The 22,053-nt window shown below is 44.1% G+C and overlaps 1 protein-coding gene and 1 long non-coding RNA gene across 6 annotated transcripts in view; one reads left to right on the top strand and one right to left on the bottom strand.

Moving 5' to 3' along the window:
• LOC126936962 (uncharacterized) overlaps positions 1 to 21,710 on the bottom strand; it is a 32,368-nt gene extending 10,658 nt beyond the window's left edge. For 2 of the 5 annotated variants that reach the window (XR_007719612.1, XR_007719613.1), the window contains exons 1-4: positions 14,212 to 21,693; positions 2,449 to 2,531; positions 533 to 693; positions 2 to 84 (exon numbers count right to left, since the gene is read on the bottom strand). This is a non-coding gene — a long non-coding RNA (uncharacterized LOC126936962). Of the gene's footprint in view, position 1; positions 85 to 532; positions 694 to 2,448; positions 2,532 to 6,921; positions 9,086 to 14,211 lie in introns of those variants that run through there. The other 3 variants (XR_007719614.1, XR_007719616.1, XR_007719615.1) reach the window with 3 other exon arrangements.
• Positions 1 to 22,053, top strand: part of SNAP47 (synaptosome associated protein 47) — a 779,054-nt gene that overhangs the window by 695,230 nt on the left and 61,771 nt on the right. The gene's annotated exons all lie outside the window — the stretch shown is intronic.

Genomic DNA, 22,053 nt, shown 5'->3' with positions numbered 1-22,053 from the left:
CCTGGAAGGCTCTGGTGTCCTCTACCATCCAAGGTTCTCCTTGCTCCAGCTTGAAGATCACCTCAGGTTTGGTAATGTGGTACCCTGTTAATAAAAAATGTGAGACTAGGCCAGGCGCAGTGGCTCATGCCTGTAATCCCAGCACTTTGGGAGGCCCAGGCGGGCAGATCACAAGGTCAGGAAATTGAGACCATCTTGGCTGACACAGTGAAACCCTGTCTCTACTAAAAATACAAAAAATTAGCAGGCGTGGTGGCGGGCACCTGTAGTCCCAGCTACTCAGTAGGCTGAGGTAGGAGAATGGCGTGAACCTGGGAACTGTGAAATCAGGTCCTTTGAAGAATGACAACAGCTTGGATTCAGGAGCCGTGCAGTGAAGGGGCCAGTTTGAACCTTTCATTAGAGGGGGCTGACACGTTACTCATGGACTGGAATATTATAACTAAATAACATTAAACTGTATACGTGTCCATATACTTACTAGCAGAGAAGAAAGCACTTGCTCCTGGGAGTTACTGTGATATTCACTCACCCAAGGACACCAAGCTGCTGTAGGTCTCCAGCATCATGTCCCTGTACAGAGTCCTTTGAGCATCATCCAAGTCCTGCCACTCTTTCCAGGTGAAGCCCACAGCCACATCCTCAAAGGACACCAACTCCTGTAATGGCATATTTCTCCTCAAGTCACCAGCCCTGGGTCACAAGAACAAGAATCATGGAGATCACTCTTCTCTGTGTGTCTCATATATATGTCATATAAGATGTAGCTTGCTTTGTAGTCTATATGGTGTGAGAAAGAAAGATCATGGTAGAAATAGCCTCGAGTGTAATCATTTAATTACAGCTGACTCTTGAACAACACGGATTTGAACTACATGGGTCCACACACATGCAGATTTTCTTCTGTCTCTGCCACCCCAGAGTCAGAAAAACCAGTATCTCCAATGAACATATGTTCTCTCATAATTTTCTTGATAACACTTTCTTTCCTCTAGATTATTTTAAGAATACGTGGCATACTTATCCTCACATCACTGTTGCATCATGAGAACACAAAGTCTTGGTGTTGTTCACTCGTGTGTGTGCATGTGTCTTACATGAGATATAGCCTGCTTTTTACTCTATGATGGGAAAAAGAAAACTGACAGTAGAAGCATACCGCTACTAATTTACTAATTATGAAAAGTTCTACTAAACACTTTCCCTTACAGATCTGGAATTGTCCCTGCTGCCAGGGATAAAGTCAAGATAAAAATTCTGCTCCTCCTGCCAGGCGCGGTGGCTCACGCCTATAATCCCAGCACTTTGGAAGGCTGAGGCAGGCAGATCACGAGGTCAGGAGATCAAGACCATCCTGGCTAACACAGTGAAACCCCATCTCTACCAAAAATATAAAAAAATTAGCTGGGCATGGTGGTGGGCACCTGTAGTCCCAGCTACTTGGGAGGCTGAGGCAGCAGAATGGTGTGAACCTGGAGTTGGAGCTTGCAGTGAGCCGAGATTGCGCCACTGCACTCCAGCCTGGGTGACAGAGCGAGACTCCCTCTCAAAAAATAATAATAATAATAATAATTCTGCTCCTCCAAGGTGCTTAAGATCTGTCACAAAGACATATGTATAGGGCCAGGCACAGTGGCTCATGCCTATAATCCCAGCACTTTAGGAGGCCAAGGTAGGTGCATCACAAGGTCAAGAGATTGAGACAATCCTGGCCAACTTAGTGAAACCCTGTCTCTACTAAAAATACAAAAATTAGCCGAGCCTAGTGGCAGGCACCTGTAATCCCAGCTACTCAGGAGGCTGAGGCAGAAGAATCACTGGAACCCGGGAGGTAAAGGTCGCAGTGAGCCGAGATCACGCCACTGCACTCCAGCCTGGTGACAGAGCGAGACTCCATCTCAAAAAAAAAAAAAAAGAAAAAGAAAAAAAAAGTCGTAAGTATAAATGGAACTACAAAGAGTACCATGCCTGAGTGAGTGTTTCTCAGCTGTGATGAGAGACAAAGGTATGCAAGGCATGATTATCAGGTGATTCTGCATTTCAATACTTGACCTAATTCCAACAAAAGAAACTTCATGTGCTCACTGATTTTAAAAAATTACTTATAAAGTATTTTTTATGTTCACAGGCATCCTTATGTTTCCCTACTACATTAAAAAAAACCCAAAAACTGCTAAGTGTTCACATAAAAGTAATCACCCACTTCCTAAAACACAGGATACAAGTAATAAAGGTAAATAAAATGTGGTAAGGTACTTGCTCAGATTTGCATTTCCACAGTCATTCCCTGCCAGGAGATAGGGCAAGGACTAAAGAGAGAGTCAGAGGGGAAGAAACCAGGGTGAGACATGGCCATCTATACCAGGATACAGGCCAATAAAAGTACAGAATAGGAAACTAATCTTGAAAAAAAGAAAACAAAAGCAAAAGCAAACGGTGAATTCTGACCTAATTTGTTGTGCTGAGGGTGAAAAGTGGAGTTCAATTCCATGCTGTCTCATGACCAGCTAGGTAGATACTGATGTTGTAAACTGAAATTGAGAAAAGAAGAAAGAACATGATAAGGAAAAGCAAAAATAATCTTGGATACACAATCTGAAGTTTCTGCAGTCAGATATGTGGGGATGTTCATCTGGAAACGATTCACGATCTAGAGCTCAGGAGAGAGATCTAAGCTCAAGGTAAAGATTTGAAAAGCAACAGCATTTCAGTGGTAGCTGAAGCCAGCAGCTTGAATAAAATAGCTCAAAGAGAACCTAAGAGATTGAAAGGACAAAAAGAGCAAGTACAGAATCTGAGGAAACACTGATATTTATCAACAGAGGAAGAGAAATAGACCATGAGAACTGAGAAGAAATAAAATCTATAAATATATTTCATAATATTCACAGGTTTATGAAAAAAAGTCCTATGATCACACAGACATCGAGAAGATATATTTAAATATATCATCCCATTTGTAATAAAAAGTCAATAAAAAAGGACACATGACATTCTTTAACACGTTAAAATGGACATATCTTGACCCAAAGAGCAGCTTCATAGTTAATGAGGAAATACTGGAAGACACATATGCTCCATCTCTACAAATATTTACCATTGTACAAGAGGTAATGTTCAACTCAAATGAAGAGAAACAAAAATGAGAAAGACTATGATTTGCATTTAATTTAAACCTAGAAAACCCAAGAGAATCTTCCGAAAACTATTCCAAATAAGAAAGCTCACTATGCTGGGTGCAGTGGCTCACCCCTGTAATCCCAGCACTTTGGGAGGTCAAGGCAGGCAAATCACCTGAGGTCGGAGGTTTGCGATCAGCCTGACCAACATGGAAAACCCCTGTCTCTACTAAACAAAAATTAACCGGGCATGGTGGCACATGCCTGTAATCCCAGCTACTAGGGAGGCTGAGGCAGGAGAATTGCTTGAACCCAGGAGGCGGAGGTTGCGGTGAGCTGAGATCACACCATTGCACTCCAGTCTAGGAAACAAGAGTGAAAGGTCATCTCAATAAAATAAAAAAAAAGAAAGAAAGAAAGCTCAATGTATAAACAGACTACAAAAGTCTTCATACATGTAATAACATTCAAACTACAACCACTACTACCTAGCAGTACATTTAACAAAATTAGTATAGAACTAAATGGTGGCAGGGGGAAAAGTGAGGGATACAAAAGCTAATTAAGCAAGTAAAAAGATATATTATGTTTATGAACAGGAAGAGTCTACATCATAAAGATGCCAATTCTCCCTAAGTCAGTGAAGTGCTTTAATATCATCCTATGAAAGCAACACACTCTCAGATATTGATAAGCCAGAAGAACACTTATGTGGAAAATTAAACAAGAATAGACAGTGTATGGTAGGTTATATTTCTGTTCACCTAAAACCTGGTCCTTCCTCCCTGTATTAGTCAGCTGTGTCTGCCATAACACATTCCACAGACTGGGTGACTTCACAGAAATTTTTTTTTTTTTTTTTTTTTTTTTTTGAGACGGAGTCTCACTCTGTTGCCCAGGCTGGAGTGCAGTGGCCGGATCTCAGCTCACTGCAAGCTCCGCCTCCCGGGTTTACGCCATTCTCCTGCCTCAGCCTCCTGAGTAGCTGGGACTACAGGCACCCACCACCTTGCCCGGCTAGTTTTTTTTTTTTTTTTGTATTTTTCAGTAGAGACAGGGTTTCACCGTGTTAGCCAGGATGGTCTCGATCTCCTGACCTCATGATCTGCTGGTCTCAGCCTCCCAAAGTGCTGGGATTACAGGTTTGAGCCACCGCGCCCGGCCTTAACAGAAATTTTGTTGCTCACAATTCTGGAGGCTGAAAAGTCCAAGATCAACGTGCCAGGCAAATCACTTCCTAATGAGGTCTCTCCTCCTGGTTTACAGATGACATAGCCTTCTTGATGTGTCCTCACATAGCAGTGATAGATAGATCTCTCTCTTCCTCTTCTTATAAGACCATCAATCCTACTGGCTTAAAGGTCTCAACTCTTATGACCTCACAAGAGGTCACATGGGTGCCCTCCTAAATGGTACCTTCATAAAAGGGCAGACACACTGGTGGTCAACATAACCAACATGTAGACATGTAGTCAGCAAGTCTACATAACCAAACCATAATAAAAACTTTGAACACAGACTCAAATGAGATCCTTGTGTTGTCAATGTCTTGTGGGTGCTGATATGTATTGTTGGCAGAAACAGACAATGACCAAGAGGTTCCACTAAGAGCAAACAATTGAAATTTGTGCCAAGTGGTTCATAGATCCTGCCCTATGCACCCTGTTCCTTGGTTAATTTTAGTTGATCTTTTCATAGTAATAAATCATAACTATGAGTACAAAGCCTTTTACCGAACCTGTGGGTTTTCTTGGGGACCCCCAAATTTGCAGCTGTTATCAGAAGAATCATAGCCTTGGGGACATCTAAACCTCTTACAGAAAAGAACAACGTAGAGATAAGCATACCAAGGGTGTACAATGATAAAATTGTCACACACACACAAAAAGATAACAGAAATCTGGGTGAATACAAATAAAGAAAACAATGGAAATGGTAGATATTTGAGTAAACATATACATTGATCTTATTTCTGACCTCGTTAAAAAGTCACCGACCCTTTGAAGCAAGAAAATAATGTATTGTGGAGTTTATAACATGTAGGAGTAAAAAGTATGATAAGCATGGAAGCTGGGAAGAGCTAAAGGGAAGCATCTTATAAAGTTTGTATAGTATATATGAAATGGCATAATACTACTTGAAGGTAGCCTATAAGTCAAATATGAATATGATGAACCATAAAACAACCATCAGGCCAGGTGCAGTGGCTCATGCCTGTAATCCCAGCACTTTAGTAGGCCAAGGAGGGAGGATCACTTGAGGCCAGGAGTTGGAGACAAGCCTGAGCAACATAGTGAGATCCTGTCTCCACATAAAAATTTAAAAATAGAAACAAAAAAAAAAAATTCAACAAACTTACAACCAATAATCCAAGAAAGGCACTCATAGGTCATATAAAAAGAGAAAGTGGGCTAAATCTGGCATGGTAGCCATAATTTGCATATTTCTATTCTGTATGAATTGCTCCTGTGGAAGAAAGACTTGACTTGGTGTAGTTAAAAAGAGAGAGAGAGAGAGAGAGAATGAGATGGACAATCTGAAGCATAGTCTAGAGTACAGAAAATGTACGTGTGACACAGATAGAAAATATTAAATAGAGACAATAGACTTTTTTTTTTTTAAGACAGGGTCTCACTCTGTCGCTCAGGCTGGAGTACAGTGGTGCTATCTTGGCTCGCTGTAACCTCCGCCTCCCAGGTTCAAGCGTTTCTCCTGCCTCAATCTCTTGAGTAGCTGGGACTACAGGCATGCACCACCACACCTGGCTAATTTTTGTATTTTTTGGTAGAAACGGGTTTCACCATGTTGGTCAGGCTGGTCTCAAACTCCTGGCCTCAAGTGATCCACCCACCTCGACCTCCCAAAGTGCTGGGATTACAGGCATAAACCACCATGTCCAGTCAGATTTTATAACATAAAAAACTTAAAAGCGCGGTGGGGAGGGGTGCCAAGATGGCCAACTAGAAGCAGTCGCAATTGGAGGCTCCCACTGAAAAGATCCAAAGTAGCATGCAAATCCTGCACAGGCAACCGAAATATCCGGATTCTGTCATTAGGACTGGCTAGGTGGCTGGCATGACCCAATCAGAGAAAAGAAGAGCAGTGTGGTGCGGCAGCCCACCTGAAAGTGACAAGGGGCAGGGGAGCCCCACTCCCAGCCAAGGGAGGTGGTGAGTGAGAGTGCTACCCTCCCTGGGAAACGGTGCTTCTTCCACAAAACTGTGCAACCAACAGATCGGAAGATCCCACTTGGGAGCCCACCCCACTGGGGCCTTGGGTCTCAATCAGGGAGCTGCGCAGATTCTCAACAGCCACTTGGCCTAAGCCTGCTGAGTTCCCAGGGAGAGGGGCAGCCATCACCACTGCTGCAGCTGTCTGCCATCTAAGCCATCTGCGATCCTTGGCGGAGGGGCAGCTGCCAACACTGTAGTTGCAGGGCCCCCCTGCAGGAACTCCAACTCCACCCAGGGGCTTAGGTACAGAATTCTGATGTCCCTGGACCTGAGCCCCTAGGGGAAGGGGTGTCCATAGTCTCCGCTGACTAGAGGACTTAGTCTTTCCTCCTGCTAGCTCTGAGGAATCCAGGCAGCCCAGATGAGTGGGTTTCCCCCAAGTGCAGCAAACCTCCTCCACCAAGGGACAGCCAAAGTGCTATGTTAAATGGGTCCTGCTTTCTGTGCCACCCAACTGGGTCAGACCCCCCAACAGGAGCTATCAGATATCCTATACAGGAGCCTTCCTACTGGCATCATGTCGGTGCCCCTCAAGGTCAGAGATTCCAGATAAAGGAGCAGGCACCCACCTTGGCTGTTCTGCAGGCTCGAGTGACATCTCCAGGTGTGAGAGCAAACCAGATGAATAGGGGCTGAAGTGAACCCCCAGCAAACTGCGGTAGCCCTACAGAAGAGGAACCTGACTATTGAAAGAAAAACAAAAAAAACAAAAAGGAACAACAGCATCAACAAAACAAGTACCACAAAAACCTCATCCAAGGGTCAGCAGCCTCAAAGATCAAAACTAGACAAACTCATGAAGATGAGAAAGAGTCAACATAAAAACAATCTAACTCAGCGTTAGAGAAGAGAACACAGTGCCTCTTCTCTAAATGATTGCAACATCTCTCCAGCAAGGGCACAGAACTGGACAGAGGATGAGCTGGATGAATTCACAGAAGTAGGCTTCAGAAAGAGGGTAATAACAAAACTTCGCTGAAGTAAAGGAGCATGTTCTAACTCAAGGCAAAGAAATTACAAACCTTAAAAAAAAGTTAGAGGAGTAGCTAGCTAGAATAACCAGTTTAGAGATGTACATAAATGACCTGATGGAGCTGAAAAACACAACAAGAGAACTTTGTGAAGCATATACAAGTATCAATAGCCCAATCGATCAAGTAGAAGAAAGAATATCAGAGATGGAAGACTATCTTGCTGAAATAAGGCAGGCAGACAAGATTAGAGAAAAAAGAATAAAAAGGAATGAACAAAACCTCCAAGAAATATGGAACTATGTGAAAAAAAAAAAAAAAAAAAAAACGTAAAACTGATTGGAGTACCTGAAAACAAAAAGGATAATGGAACCAAGTTGGAAAACACACTTCAGGATGTTATCCAGGAGAACTTCCCCAACCGAGCAAAACAGGCCAACATTCAAATTTAGGAATTACAGAGAACTCCACTAAAATACTCCACAAGAAGATCAACCCCAAGACACATAATCATTAGATTCTCTAAGGTCGAAATGAAGGAAAAAATGTTGTAGGCAGCCAGAGAGAAAGTTCAGGTTACCTACAAAGGGAAGCCCATCAGACTAACAGGGGATCCCTCAGCAGAAACCCTTACAAGCCAGAAGAGAGTGAAGGCCAATATTCAACATTCTTAACGAAAAGACTTTTTTCAACCAAGAATTTCATGTCCAGCCAAACTATGCTTAATAAGGGAAGGAGAAATAGAATCCTTTTCAGATAAGCAAATGCTGAGGGACTTCCTCACCACCAGGCATGCCTTGCAAGAGCTCCTAAAGGAAACACTTAATATGGATAAGAAAAACCGGTACCAGCCATGGCAAAACACACAAAAATGTAAAGACCAATGACACTATGAAGAAACAACATCAACTAGTGTGAAAAAATAAATAACCAGCTAGCATCATGATGACAGGATCAAATTCACACATAACAACATTAACCCTAAATGTAAATAGACTAAATGCCCCAATTAAAAGACAAAAACTGGCAAATTGGATAGAGTCAAGACCCATCAGTGTGCTGTATTCAAGAGACCCAGCTCATGTGCAAAGACAAACATAGGTTCAAAATAAAGGGATGGAGGAAAATTTACAAAGCAAATGGAAAGCAGAAAAAAGCAGGGGTTGCAATCCCAGTCTCTGACAAAACAGACTTTAAACTAACAAAGACCAAAAAAGACAAAGAAGGACATTATATAATGGCAAAGAGATAAATTCAACCAGAAGAAAAGCTAACTATCCTAAATATACATGTAACCAATATGGGAGTACCCAGATTCATAAAATGAGTTCTTACAAACCTACAAAGAGATTTAGACTCTCACACAATAATACTGGGAGACTTTAACATCCCACTGTCACTATTAGACAGATTAATGAGACAAAATTAAAAGGATATGGCCAGGTGCAGTGGCTTATGCCTGTAATCCCAGCACTTTGGGAGGATGAGGCAGGCAGATCATGAGGTCAGGAGCTCGAGACCAGCTTGACCAACATGGTGAAACACTGTCTCTACTAAAAATACAACAATTAGCAGGCGGGTGGTGGGTGCCTGTAATCCCAGCTACTCAGGAGGCTGAGGCAGGAGAATCACTTTAACCTGGGAAATGGAGGCTGCAGTGGGCCAAGGTTGTGCCACTGCACTCCAGCCTGGACAACAGAGTGAGACTCTGTCTTAAAAAAAAAAAAAAAAGGAAAAGAAAATTAAAAGGATATTCAGGACTTGAACTCAACTCTGGATCAAGTGGACCAAATAGATATCTACAGAACTCCCCACCCCAAAACAACAGAATATATATTATTCTCAGTGTCACACGGCACTTACTCTAAAAGTGGCCACATAATTAGAAGTAAAATACTCCTCAGCAAATGCAAAAGAACTGAAATTACAACAGTGTGTCAGACCACAGTGTAATCAAATTAGAACTCAGGATTAAGAAACTCAAAACCACACAACTACATGGAAATTGAACAACCTGCTCCTGAAAGATTCCTGGACAAATAATGAAATTAAGGCAGAAATCAAGAAGTTATTTGAAACCAATGAGAACAAAGAGACAACATACCAGAATCTCTGGGACACAGCTAAAGCAGTGTTAAGAGGGAAATTTATAGCCCTAAATGCCCACATCAGAAAGCTAGAAAGATCTCAAATCAACACCCTAACATCCCACTTAAAAGAACTAGAGAAGCAAGAGCAAACAAACCCAAAAGCTAGCAGAAGACAAGAAATAACTAAGATCAGAGTACAACTGAAGGAGAGAGAGACATGAAAAACCCTTCAAAAAAATCAATGAATCCAGGAGCTGGTTTTTTGAAAAGATTAACAAAATAGATAGACCATTAGTTAAACTAACATAGAAGAAAAGAGAGAAGAATCAAATGGACACAATAAAAAAAGATAAAGGGGATATCACCACTGATCCCACAGAAATACAAACCACCATCAGAGAATACTATAAACACTTCTATACAAATCAACTAGAGAATCTAGAAGAAATTGGTAAATTCCTGGACACATACACCCTCCCAACACTAAACCAAGAAGAAGTTGAATCCCTGAATAGACCAATAGCAAGTTCTGAAATTGAGACAGTAACAAATCACCTATCAAGCAAAAAAGCCCAGGACCAGATGGATTCACAGCTGAATTCTACCACAGGTACAAAAAATCGGTAACGTTCCTTCAGAAACTCTTTCAAACAATTGAAAAAGAGGGACTCTTCCCTAACTCATTTTATGAGGCTAGCATCATCCTGATGCTAAAACCTGGCAGAGACACAACAAAAAAAGAAAATTTCAGGCTAATATCCCTGATGAACATCGATGCAAATATCCTCAATAAAATCCTGGCAAACTGACTACAGCAGCACATCAAAAAGCTTATCCACCACGATCAAGTCGGGTTCATCCCTGGGATGCAAGGCTGGTTCAACACATGCAAATCAATAAATGTAATCCATCACATAAACATAACCAGTGACAAAAACCACATGATTATCTCAAAAGATGCAGAAAAGGCCTTCAATAAAATTCAACATCCCTTCATGTTAAAAACTCTCAATAAACTACAAATTGATGGAACATATCTCAAAATAATAAGAACTATTTATGACAAACCCACACCCAATATCATACTGAATGGGCAAAAGCTGGAAGCATTCAAACTGGCACAAGACACGGATGCCCTCTCTCACTACTCCCATTCAACACAGTATTGGGAGTTCTGGCCAGGGCAATCAGACAAGAGAAAGAAATAAAGGGTATTCAAAGAGGAAGAGAGTAAGTCAAATTGTCTATTCATGGATTGTATTTAGAAAACCTATTTTTAGAAAACTCAAAAGCTTCTTAAAGCTTCTTAAGCTGATAAGCAACTTAAGGTCTCAGGATACAAAATGAATGTGCAGAACTCACAAGCATTCCTATACGCCAACAATAGACAAGCAGAGAGCCAAATCATGAATGATTTCCCATTCACAAATACTACAAGGAGAATAAAATACCTAGGAATACAGCTAAAAAGGGACATGAAAGACCTCTTCAAGGAAAACTACAAACCACTGCTCAAGGAAATCAGAGAGGACACAAACAAATGGACAAACCTTCCATCCTCATGAATAGGAAGAATCAGTATCACAAAAATGGCCATACTGCCCAAAGTAATTTATAGATTCAATGCTATTCCCATCAAACTACCATGGGCATTCTTCACATAATTAGAAAAAAAGACTTTGAATTTCAAATGGAATCAAAGCAATACAACCTTGTTTTACTGTGCTTCACTTTACTAGGATTGACAGATACTGAGTTTTCCACAAATTGAAGGTTTTTAGCAACCATGTAGGGAAGTCTATCAGCACCATTTTCTAACAGCATGTACTCATTTCATCTCACAATATTTAAAGATTTTTTACTGTTATGATATCCATTATGGTGATCTGTGATCAGTACTGTTTTCTTTTCTTTTCTTTTTTTTTTTTTTTTTTTTTTTGAGATTGAGTCCAAGCTAGAGTGTAGTGGCACAATCTCGGCTCACTGTAACCTCTGCCTCTGGGTTCAAGCTATTCTCCTGCCTCAGCCCCCCAAGTAGCTGGGACTATGGGCACCCACCACCATGCTCAGCTAATTTTTGTATGTAGAGATGGGGTTGTACCATGTTGCCCAGGCTGGTCTCGAACCCCTGACCTCAGGTGATCCACCCACCTCGACCTCCCAAAGTGCTGGGATTAGAGGCGTGAGCCACCGTGTCCAGCCAATGTGATGAGTGCTTTTTGATGTCACTATTATAATTGTTTGAGTGGAGGGTGCTACAAATCACTCTCATATAAAACAACAAACCTAAGTGATGAATGTTGTCCATGTTCTGACTGCTCCATGGACTGGCCATTCCCCTGCCTCTCTCTCCCTTCAACTCCCTGATTCCCTGTGTAGCAGGATGAGCCACAGACAAAACTCCTGAGACAGCAAGTTAAAGAAGGAAGGGATTTATTCGGCCAGGGGCATCAGCAAGACTCCTGTCTCAAGAGCTGAGCTCCCTGAGTGAGCAGTTCCTGTCCCTTTTAAGGGCTCACAACTCTAAGGGGGTGCGTGTGAGGGGGTCGTGATTCAGCAAGCAGGGGGGTACACGGGGGTACATGACTGGGGGCTGCAGGCACTGGTAATTAGATTGGAACAAAACAGGACAGGGATTTTCACAGTGCATTTCTATACGATGTCTGTAATCTATAGTTAGGTCAGGGGTCGATCTTTAACTACCAGGCCCAGAGTGTGGCGCCGGGCCGTCTGCCTGTGGATTTTATTTCTGCCTTTTAGTTTTTACTTCTTCTTTCTTTGGAGGCAGAAATTGGGCATAAGATGATATGAGGGGTGGTCTCCTCCCTTATTCCCCTCTTTTGAGACTCTCACTCATTTTATTAGTGGAAGTTCTCACTTTCATTTTTACTACCTATGTCTTCTTGCAAGACAGATCAATAGTGATTCATACAGTACACTTGTACTGAAGCATTTTGGTGAACTAAGGTAGCGATGAAGCTTTTTACCATTTGAAGAAGTACAGGTAACAAACAAGGGAGCAGTAGGCAGACTCCTATTATTATTATAACTCCTATTATAAGAGTTTTAAATCCTCCTAGCACTGGGAACATGGCCCCAGGATCAAATCCATGCCACATTTGCATGGGCACATGTGCCAGTTTTATCATATCTCTAATTATGTCTTCAACTACTTGCCCTCAATCATCTATTTGTAGACAGCAATTAGTAAGGCTAAATTTCCCACAGACCCCTCCTTCAGCTGCTAGCAAGTAGTCAAGAGCCAATCTATTTTGACAGCATTTCTCATCTGAGTTTCTTGATGGGCCAGAATAGTCAACGCTCTGCCAGTTTTATTAGTGATTATTTCTAAGACAGTTTGTAACCATATGATTTGGTTGATCATGTAAATGGGGGTCCAGTATCCTCATGAGCCGTCTTGTGCCTAAGTAGCAGGCCTATAATACTGTATGATTCTCTCAGGGGGCCATTCATCACCTTTCCAATTTCCTATAGCTATGCTTCTCTTTTCGTGGGAAACACAGACAGGGAAACCTAGGAGTTCGCCTGTTTTCATGGGCAGTAGGAAGAAAGATGGTTTAATAGTGCCAATAACACAACTGCCTGCCCACTGGTCAGGTAATTTGGCATAAGCTTTATGCCCACATATCCAATATAATCCAGTGGGGGCTGTCCAGTCCTGGTAGGACTCTGGGTGGGTCCACACGGTTTGGAACTTTGGGAATTTGCTAAATGAATTCCTCTCTGTTTGATTTGAACTCCACCAAGTGACTGTTTTTGTGGTATCACTATACAGTTTCTGTCTCAGACAACTAAGTCATCCTACGGGGTCAGTAAATTCTTCTCCTTATCTAGCTGTGCAATATTGTGCAATAATTGAGGCTTTTAGGACCTAGACATTATCAGGGTGATTCTTTTGAGCTGGGAATTCATCAGGAACTGGGTCAGTAGGTACTAATTCTTGGGCTTCCTATGGCCATTGATCTCCCATTATAGTTCCTCCACATACATAACATGAAGTGACACTGAGAGACTGTGCTACATGCTCAGCTAATTGCAAAAACAAATTTCTTGTTTTTCCTGGAATTTCTGGTATTGGTACTTTTAGTTCATCAGAAAAAGTTTGAAACACTGGTTCAGGAGAGCATCTGTAAACGAGAGCGTTTGTAAACTTCTCCTCGAACCAAGCTATTTACTTGAGGATCCAGTCCAGCCCCATTGATTCCTAAGGTCACACACTCTCCTTTTTTCCAGTAAGGATCAAGGGGATTGGTTATTACTAGCTCTAAGGGGTTACATTGTCCTTTAGTAAAGAAGGGCCATTTTTTCCTTTCTGAAGGTGGACTAGATCTTTTTCACTTTTTATCCAAGTGGACTAAATGACACATGACCAGTATCCGCATTCATTTCCACACAGTCCTAATTCATGACAAATGTACTTATTTTCAGTCATATAGCCTTTTTCCCAACTAAAAGAGGCACATTCCCTTCCTAACTTACTGCTATTAATGACAGCATAGAAATCAAATTTCAAGATTATGAGTTTGGGCACCCCTTTTTTCTGTTCTGGCTAATACTTTACTTGTATCACTTATGAGTCCTCACCAGTCTTCAGTCCTTAATCTTATTTCAAAAACTGTGGACATGGGAAACTCAGAAGGGTCATAACACACATCCAGTCAGTCGTTTCCTGGGCTACATACCTTGTACTGTCATTATATAAACATGTTCCTTTTAAAGTTCCTAGGCATTCATAGTAACTATAGAACAGAAAGATTGTTTTAACTTGTTGCCTTACCTCAGTAACCTGATGTATACACTGAGAGCAGTCCTCCGTGCAGGGAAAATCAGTGGAAGCTTTTACTATACAAGTCCAAATTATAAGGAAAATGAGTCCTACATTGATTCTCCTCATGCTTCTGCCATGCGTAGACCAGTCAGCTTCCAGGTGTGACTGGAGCAGGGTTTGCCGTCCTCCTCAGAGTCACTTTGCAGGAGTTGTCCAGGCTCGGTTTTGCCTCCTAGGTTTCATCAGCTGCAGGTCTCACATGGCTGTGGTGGATCCAGGCTGGGATTCCTTCTACCTTTACAGCCATGGTGGTGGTCAGAATGACAGTCTGAGGTCCTTTCCACCATGGCCTCAAAGGGGCTACATTCCAGTCCTTGATCCACACATGATCACCTGGAGAGAAAGGGTGAACTGGGGAGAATAACTTGATGGACACCTCTCATTTACCTAAGTTGGGATTGTTTGTGTAATTTTTCCTAAAGCCTGTAGCTGTCGCTGTAATTCAACTTCACCTAACTCGGGAAGTGCCTGGAAGCTCCCGTAGTATAGGAGGAGACCTATGATACAGTATTTCATAAGGGGGAGTATCCTGTTTTCTTAGAAAGAGTGCATCTAATTTTAAACAATACCATAGGAAGGACTTGTATCCACTTTAATCCTGTTTCCTGACATACTTTCCCTAAACTATTTTTGATGGTCCAATTCATTCGCTCCACCTTTCCAGAACTCTGAGGTCGGTAGGCATATAGCTTCCAAGTGATTCCTAATGCCTTTGCTGTCTTCTGTACCAAGTCAGCCACAAACGCCAGCCTGTTATCTGAGCTGATTCATAAGGGCAGTCCAAACCTAGGAATAAGATCTCAGAGAAGCACACAGGTTACCTCATAGGCCTTTTCAGTTCGTGTGGGATAAGCCTCCACCTACCCAGAGTAAGTACACATAAGAACCAGCAAATACTTGTGACCTCCACATTTTGACATTTCTGTGAAATCCAATTGAATATCCTCAAAAGGAGCCGCTCCATAAGCTTGTATACTGGGTGGAATGCTGGGGCCTTGCCTCACATTGTGCTGTTGGCAAGTAACACACAGTTGTGCTACTGCTTTGGCAAGGGCTGGCAAGTGTGAGACATAGAAGTACCGGTCTAACAATTTTTCAAGTGACTCTTGACCTAGATAATTGGTTTCATGCACAGCCAATATGACTGGGGCTCCTAGCAACTGCAGCACAGCTACCCTAGCATCTGGCAGTCTGATCCATCCTCCTTTTATTACTTGCCCCCCTTCTGCTTGGAAGAAATCTTTTTCTTCCTTAGAATAGGTAGATACCAGGTCAGGTGTTTGAGGGAGTAAGGGGGCTACTACCGATACCTGGTAAGGGGTAGATGCTGCTTTTCGAGCTTCTGAATCAGCTCGAGAGTGTCCTAAGGTCACTGAGGTGGAGGCTTGCTGGTGTCCCCTGCAGGGCATGACTGCCACCTTCTGAGGTTTCCACACTGCCTCTAATAATTGTAGAATTTCTTATTGATATTTTATGTCCTTTCCCCCAGAGTTTAACAGACCCTTTTCCTTATACAATACTCCATGCACTTGGAGGGTTAGAAAGGCATCTCAAGAGTCAGTGTAGATGTTTACAGTCTTACCTTCACTGAGTTCTACAGCCTGAGTTAGAGCTCAGCTTTCTGGGCTGAAGTGCCCTGTGGCAACGGTTTGGCTTCAATGACAACATCCAAAGTTACCACTGCATATCCTGCACATCTTTCCCCTTGTGCGTTAATGAAGCTGCTCCCATCCACGTATAACTCTCAGTCTACTGATGCCCATGGCTGGTCCTGAAGGTCAGGTCTGCTAGAATAGACTGAGTCCAACACCTCTATACAGTTATGCTCAACAGGGCTCTCTGATACTGGGAGCAGGGTGGCAGGATTTAGGGTGTTACAGACTTCAATAGTTACGCGGGGAATTTCACACAGCAAGCTGTGGTACTTGGTTAATCTAGCATTTGTTAGCCAATGATGTCCTCTGGTATTCATCAAAGTTACCACAGCATGGGGGGCCTTTATATTCAGGTTTTGCCCAAGGGTTAGTTCATCTGCTTCTTGTGCTAACAGGGTTGTTGCTGCCAGGGCCCTTAGAGATGGGGGCCAGCCTTTGGAAACCCCATCTAGTTGTTTTGAGAGATAAGGCCACTGGCCTTGGCCAGGACCCCACAGTCTGGGTTAAAATTCCAACTGCCATTTGTTATCTTTCTGACACATAAAGTGTAAAGGGCTTTGTCAAATCTGGTAGTCCTAGGGCTGGGGCCGACATAAGTTTTTCCTTTAACTTACAAAAGACTTGCTGTTGTAGAGGCCCCCATTCAAAAGGCTCCCGGTCGCCCCCCTTTGTAACCCAGTACGAAGGTTTGGCTAGTACTGCAAAGTTTGGAATCCATAATCTGCAAAACCACAACTCCTAGGAATTCCTTTACTTGCCTTCTGTTTTTAGGTTCTGGTAGGTTGCAGATGACCTGCTTTCTTTCGGACCCCAGGCTGTGCTCCCCTTTCTGAATAGTGAATCCCAGGTAGCATACCTGCTGTCTGCAGATCTGAGCTTTCTTCTTGGACACCTTATACCCACAGTCCTCCAGGTGCTGAAGCAGGGCTTCAGTCCCTTTTGCACACCTGACTGCCGTGGAGTGTCCTGGCAGAAGGTCGTTCACGTACAGAAGCAAGACACAGCCTAGGTCTTTAGCAGGAAACTTTTGCAGGTCTTGAGCCAGGGCCTCCCCAAAGATAGTAGGGGAGTTCTTGAACCCTTGGGGAAGTCAGGTCCAAGTGTACTGAGTAGTGACACCTGACTCTGGATCTTCCCACTGAAAGCAAACGGCTTCTGGTTCTCAGGAGCTATTTTGATGCTAAAGAAGGCATCTATTAAGTCCAGACAGGTAAACCAGCTGTCCTCAGCCGGCAGCAGTCCTAACAATGTGTAAGGGTTAGGAACTGTTGGGTGCAGAGTCACTGTAGCTTGGTTGACCAAGAGCAAGTCCTGTACTGATCTGTAGTCCTTGGTCCCTGGCTTAGGGACAGGCAGGAAGAGGGTGTTCCATGGAGACTGGCAAGGAACTATAATTCCATAGGCTTTCAAGCACCTGAGATGAACCTGGATTCCTTTGAGAGTTTCTCTGGGAACTGGATACTGCTTTTGTCTAATTGGTTGGGCCCCAGGCTTAACTTCTATGAGTACGGGGGTTTGGTTGACCACCAGTCCCAGAGGATTATCCTCTGCCCATACTCGGGGCCATCGCTTAGCTAGAGCTGGTTTTATCTCTTGGCCTGGCTCAGTTAGAAAAAGTCTCCATTCTTCTTCCTGGGGGACTGTAAGGGCCATGATAACTCCTGTTCCCGGTAACTTTAGCTGTAAAGAGCCCTGTTTTGTAAAGGAGATGGTGAATCTCAGCCTGCTAAACAAATCTCTTCCCAGCAAGGGCAAGGGACAGTCAGACATGTACAAGAACTGGTGAACTCTCTCATGTCCCCCATCCAAGCAGGTCCTTGGTAAACAGAAAGCCTGCTTAGTGGAAACTCCCATTGCTCCAATTATATCAATGGTTTTCTTGGATAAGGTGGCAACTGAGGTGGTCACTACTGAATGTTCAGCACCAGTATCAACCAAAAACTTAATGTCCTTGCCCCCAACTGTAATCCTGAATGCGGGCTCCTTGGGGGCACTTCAGCCCGGTCCCCTTCAGTCCAATAACCCTTCAGCCACACTGAACAAAGCTCCGTCATCTTTATCTGAGGTCTTTTGTTCTGAACCACCTTGCTTTTCCTTCAGTTGGGGACACTTACTTTTCCAGTGTCCTATTTCCTTACAATAGGCGCATTGGTTATGTTGCAAGCATGGGTGATTAGACTGGGTATTCCTCCCAGAACCCCTCTTCCCTCTCCTTTCAGGGGAATTCCCTTAATGGCCGTGGCCAGTAAGTCGGCGTTTCGCCTAGCCTGGCATTAGCCTTCCTTACGGCTTTCTCTGCGGCTTGTTGCATCTCTATTCACAAACACTTGATTGGCTATTTCCAGTAACTGTGAGGTATTCATACCCACAAACCCAGCCTGTTTCTGCAATTTTCTCCTGATATCTTCCACACTTTGACTAAGGCCATGTTAATCATGCGCTGATTTTCAGGGCTATTTGGATCAAAAGGAGTGTACATACGGTAAGCCTCACAGTCTTTCATAGAATTGCACTAGACTCTCCTCTTTTCCTTGGATGACCTCAGAGACCACTACATTTGTAGCCTTTTCAGCCCCTTTCTTTAGACCTTCTATTAATGCCTCAGGGTACCACCTTAGCCTCTCCATGTCTGGTCCCTTGTTCGGGTCCCATTGGGGGTCTATTTCTGGCAGTTGAATTCTTATATATTCTTGGGGGTTTTGGTAATCGACTGGGATGTGCTCCTCTAGCCACTTAGTTGCCACCTGGAGCACCCTTCGCCTTTCATCTGCATTAAAGAGGTACGTGAGCAGCTGGTGGCAATCAGCCCAAGCAGGATTATGAGTCTGCATAATAGTTTGGAGCAAGTCAATTAAAGGTTGAAGCTTTTCAGTGTAAGATGGAGTATTGTTTTTCCAATTGAGAAGGTCAGCAGAGATGAAAGGTTGATACACAAACGCACGCCTTTCCACCATGTGACCGTCCTCATCTACCCCAGTATATCACTGCCCTCTCAGGGGTATTTGATTTGCTGTCTTGGGCCATAAGCAAGCTGCCAAGGGATGAGTTTCTCCCACGGCTTCACTTCCTCTCTTGTCTACTCTGGGTGATCTAGGGGTGTGGTTATCTGGTGGAGGTGTAAGTGCTGTGGGCTCAGGGATGGGAGAGCCCTTCCTCCCAACAAGGAGGGGGTATTGCTGGTACCAATTCCTGCCACAATTCTTCTGGTGTTGGGTTGGACAGGACTTTTGGGGCCAACTTCCCTCAGCGGGTGGAGCAAGAACCTTCCTTAACTGTCCCTTTGCTACTAGTACTGCTGCTGCCTGTCCTCTTAACCACTGTGGGGGGGTCTAAAACTAGCTGTAACCAAGAATCTGTATGTGGGAACTGATCTGGGTACCTTGGCTTACAGGCTACCCTGTGCCATACCTTCAAGACAAGGGATCTGTCCAGGCATCCTTCTGATGGCCAAGCCACCTCTAATGCTGGCCAGTCTATCTCACACAAAGTTCTAAGTTTTCCTGGTGTCATGGTGACTCCATAGTCTCCCTTAAATCCTTTTTTGAAGTTTTTCAACATAGTTCCTAGTGGGGTGGGCTTACTTTGTGCCTGACCCATGTTTCCTCGAGACAAAACACCACGCTCACACCACACGCACACCACAAAACAAAGGGTAAAAAGGGCACACACACACTTTTACAGTTTACACCAAACCAGAACCAAAACCAAAATCAGAGTATCAGGAAATCTAAGCCAGGTCAAAACCAAAACCAAAGTATCAAGCAATCCAAGTCAAGTCAAAAACAAAAACCAAAGTGCCGGTACATGCACACTGTGGGTGATCAGGCCACGCTTCCACTCAAATGGAGTAGACAAGTTCCCAAGACCAGTCCTGTCAAGCAATTTAAACCAAGTCAAAACCAAAATGAAAGTGCCGATAAAGGCACACCGTGGGTGATCAGGCCATGTTTCCACTAAATAGAGTGGGCAAGTTCCTAAGACCAGTCCTGTCAAGCAATTCAAACCAAGTCAAAACCAAAACCAAAACCAAAACCAAACCTAAGTGCCAATAAAGGCATGCCGTGGGTGATCAGGCCACACTTCCACTCAAAAGGAGTGGGCAAGTTCTCAAGACTAGTCTTACCAAGTTTCAGATGTCCAGACTCCAAGTACTAGTTCCTCCCTCGTGTTCAGCCATTGCGTTGATCCTCCATGGGGGCCTGTCACACACTGCCCTGGCAAGGTGTCCCAATGGGGCAAACGCCTACCCAGGAGTGCTCAGGATCCGTGTCACTCAGGCTGATCAGAGTCCCCTGCAGGGATGTTCCACAGGGCAGGCTTAAGCCGCCCAAGGAGCTGCCTCGACTATCCGCCAATCACCTTGTTTCCTGGTCAGGGAACCAAGAAATGTAGCAGGACGAGCAACAGACAAAACTCCTCAGACACCGAGTTAAAGAAGGAAGGCGTTTATTTAGCCGAGGGCATCAGCAAGACTCCTGTCTCAAGAGCCGAGCTCCCGGAGTGAGCAATTCCTGTCCCTTTCAAGGGCTCACAACTCTAAGGGGGTGCATGTGAGGGGGTTGTGATTGATTGAGCAAGCAGGGGGTATGTGACTGGGGGCTGCATGCACCAGTAATTAGATCGGAACAAAACAGGATGGGATTTTCACACTGCATTTCTATATAATGTCTGTAATCTATAGATAACATAACCCTTAGGTCAGGAGTCAATATTTAACTACCAGGCCCAGGGTGTGGTGGCAGGCTGTCTGCCTGTGGATTTCATTTCTGCCTTTTAGTTTTTACTTGTTCTTTCTTTGGAGGCAGAAATTGGGCATAAGACGATATGAGGGGGTGGTCTCCTCACCTGAGTCACAAAAACATTAAAATTAGGCCAATTAATAACCGTATAATGGTCTCTAAGTGTTCAAGTAAAAAGAAGAGTCGCACATCTCTCACTTTACATCAAAAACCAGAGATAATTAAGTTTACTGAGGGATGCATGTCAAAAACAGAGGCCAAAAGTTAGGCCTCTTGCACCACTTAGCCAAGTTGTGAGTGCAATGAGAAAGGAAATACGCTATTCCAGTGAACAAACGAGTACAGGAAAGTGAAACAGTTTTATTGCTGATACAGGTAAAGAGTGAGTGGTCTGGATACAAGTCTCTTCAGCTCTATAAAGACCAAGAGAGATGAAGAAATTGCAGAAGATACCAGCAAGAAGTTGGTTCGTGAGGTTCAAGGAACAAAACTGTCTCCATAACATAAAAATGCAAGGTGAAGCAGCAAATGCTGATGGAAAAGTTTTAGCAAGTGACCCAGATCTAGCTAAAATCATACATTTAGGTGACTACACTGAACAGCAGATTTTCAGTGTAAACAGTTTCACACTGGAGGATTTCCTTCCTTCCTAGGGAGACCCGCCAGCTCCCAGCCCTCAATATCCCTTCCATCTCCGGTGGACCCTGGCCGCGCCCTCTTGGAACCCTATTCTGAGACCAGAGGCCACATCTGCCCACCGGGGGAGCACAGCCTCGGACGCAGCCGGGGACAGCACAACCCCAGTCGCCCCGCACTTCAGCCCCACATCTATGCTTTAGGCCGGCGGCCTCAAATCCGCCCCTTTGCCTGCTCCAACCAAGGGAGCTCAGTACGCCCACCCAGGAACCCCCAAGGCTGGTGGTCTCCCCTTCCGCCTTCGCAACCAACTTCAGGGACGCCCAACCCCACCCCAGACCTGCGGAGTAGTCCAGAGAGCTACAGGGTTCAAATTTACCAGGAGCGACGGCGGAGTGGGGCAGGGCATGCGCGGAAGGAACCCGGAAGCTCTTTTCCCTTGGTCCTGTGCTGGTGGCGTCATTGGAGAGAGACTACATTTCCCACGCGCCTCTGCGGTGTCCGACCCACCCAGGAAGGAAATGTGTTAACTTCAGGGAGTCAATTCTGCTGCAGTGTCCTGTGGCCTGAGGGTGAGGATTGCGCTCTCCATGGGACAGCAGGGTGGATTCCGCTTGTTTTTGTTTGTTTTGTTTTGAAGACGGAGTCTCGCTTAGTCCCCTGGGCTGGAGGGCAGTGGCGCAGTCTCGGTTCACTGCAACCTCCGCCTCCCAGGTTCAAGCGATTCTCGGGCCTCAACCTCTGTGGTGCTGGGACTACAG

Source organism: Macaca thibetana, chromosome 1 (genome assembly GCF_024542745.1).
Source record: "Macaca thibetana thibetana isolate TM-01 chromosome 1, ASM2454274v1, whole genome shotgun sequence".
Classification (NCBI taxonomy): Eukaryota; Metazoa; Chordata; class Mammalia; order Primates; family Cercopithecidae; genus Macaca; species Macaca thibetana.
Note: the sequence above shows the minus strand (reverse complement) of the source record. Positions and strands in the feature narration are given on the sequence as shown.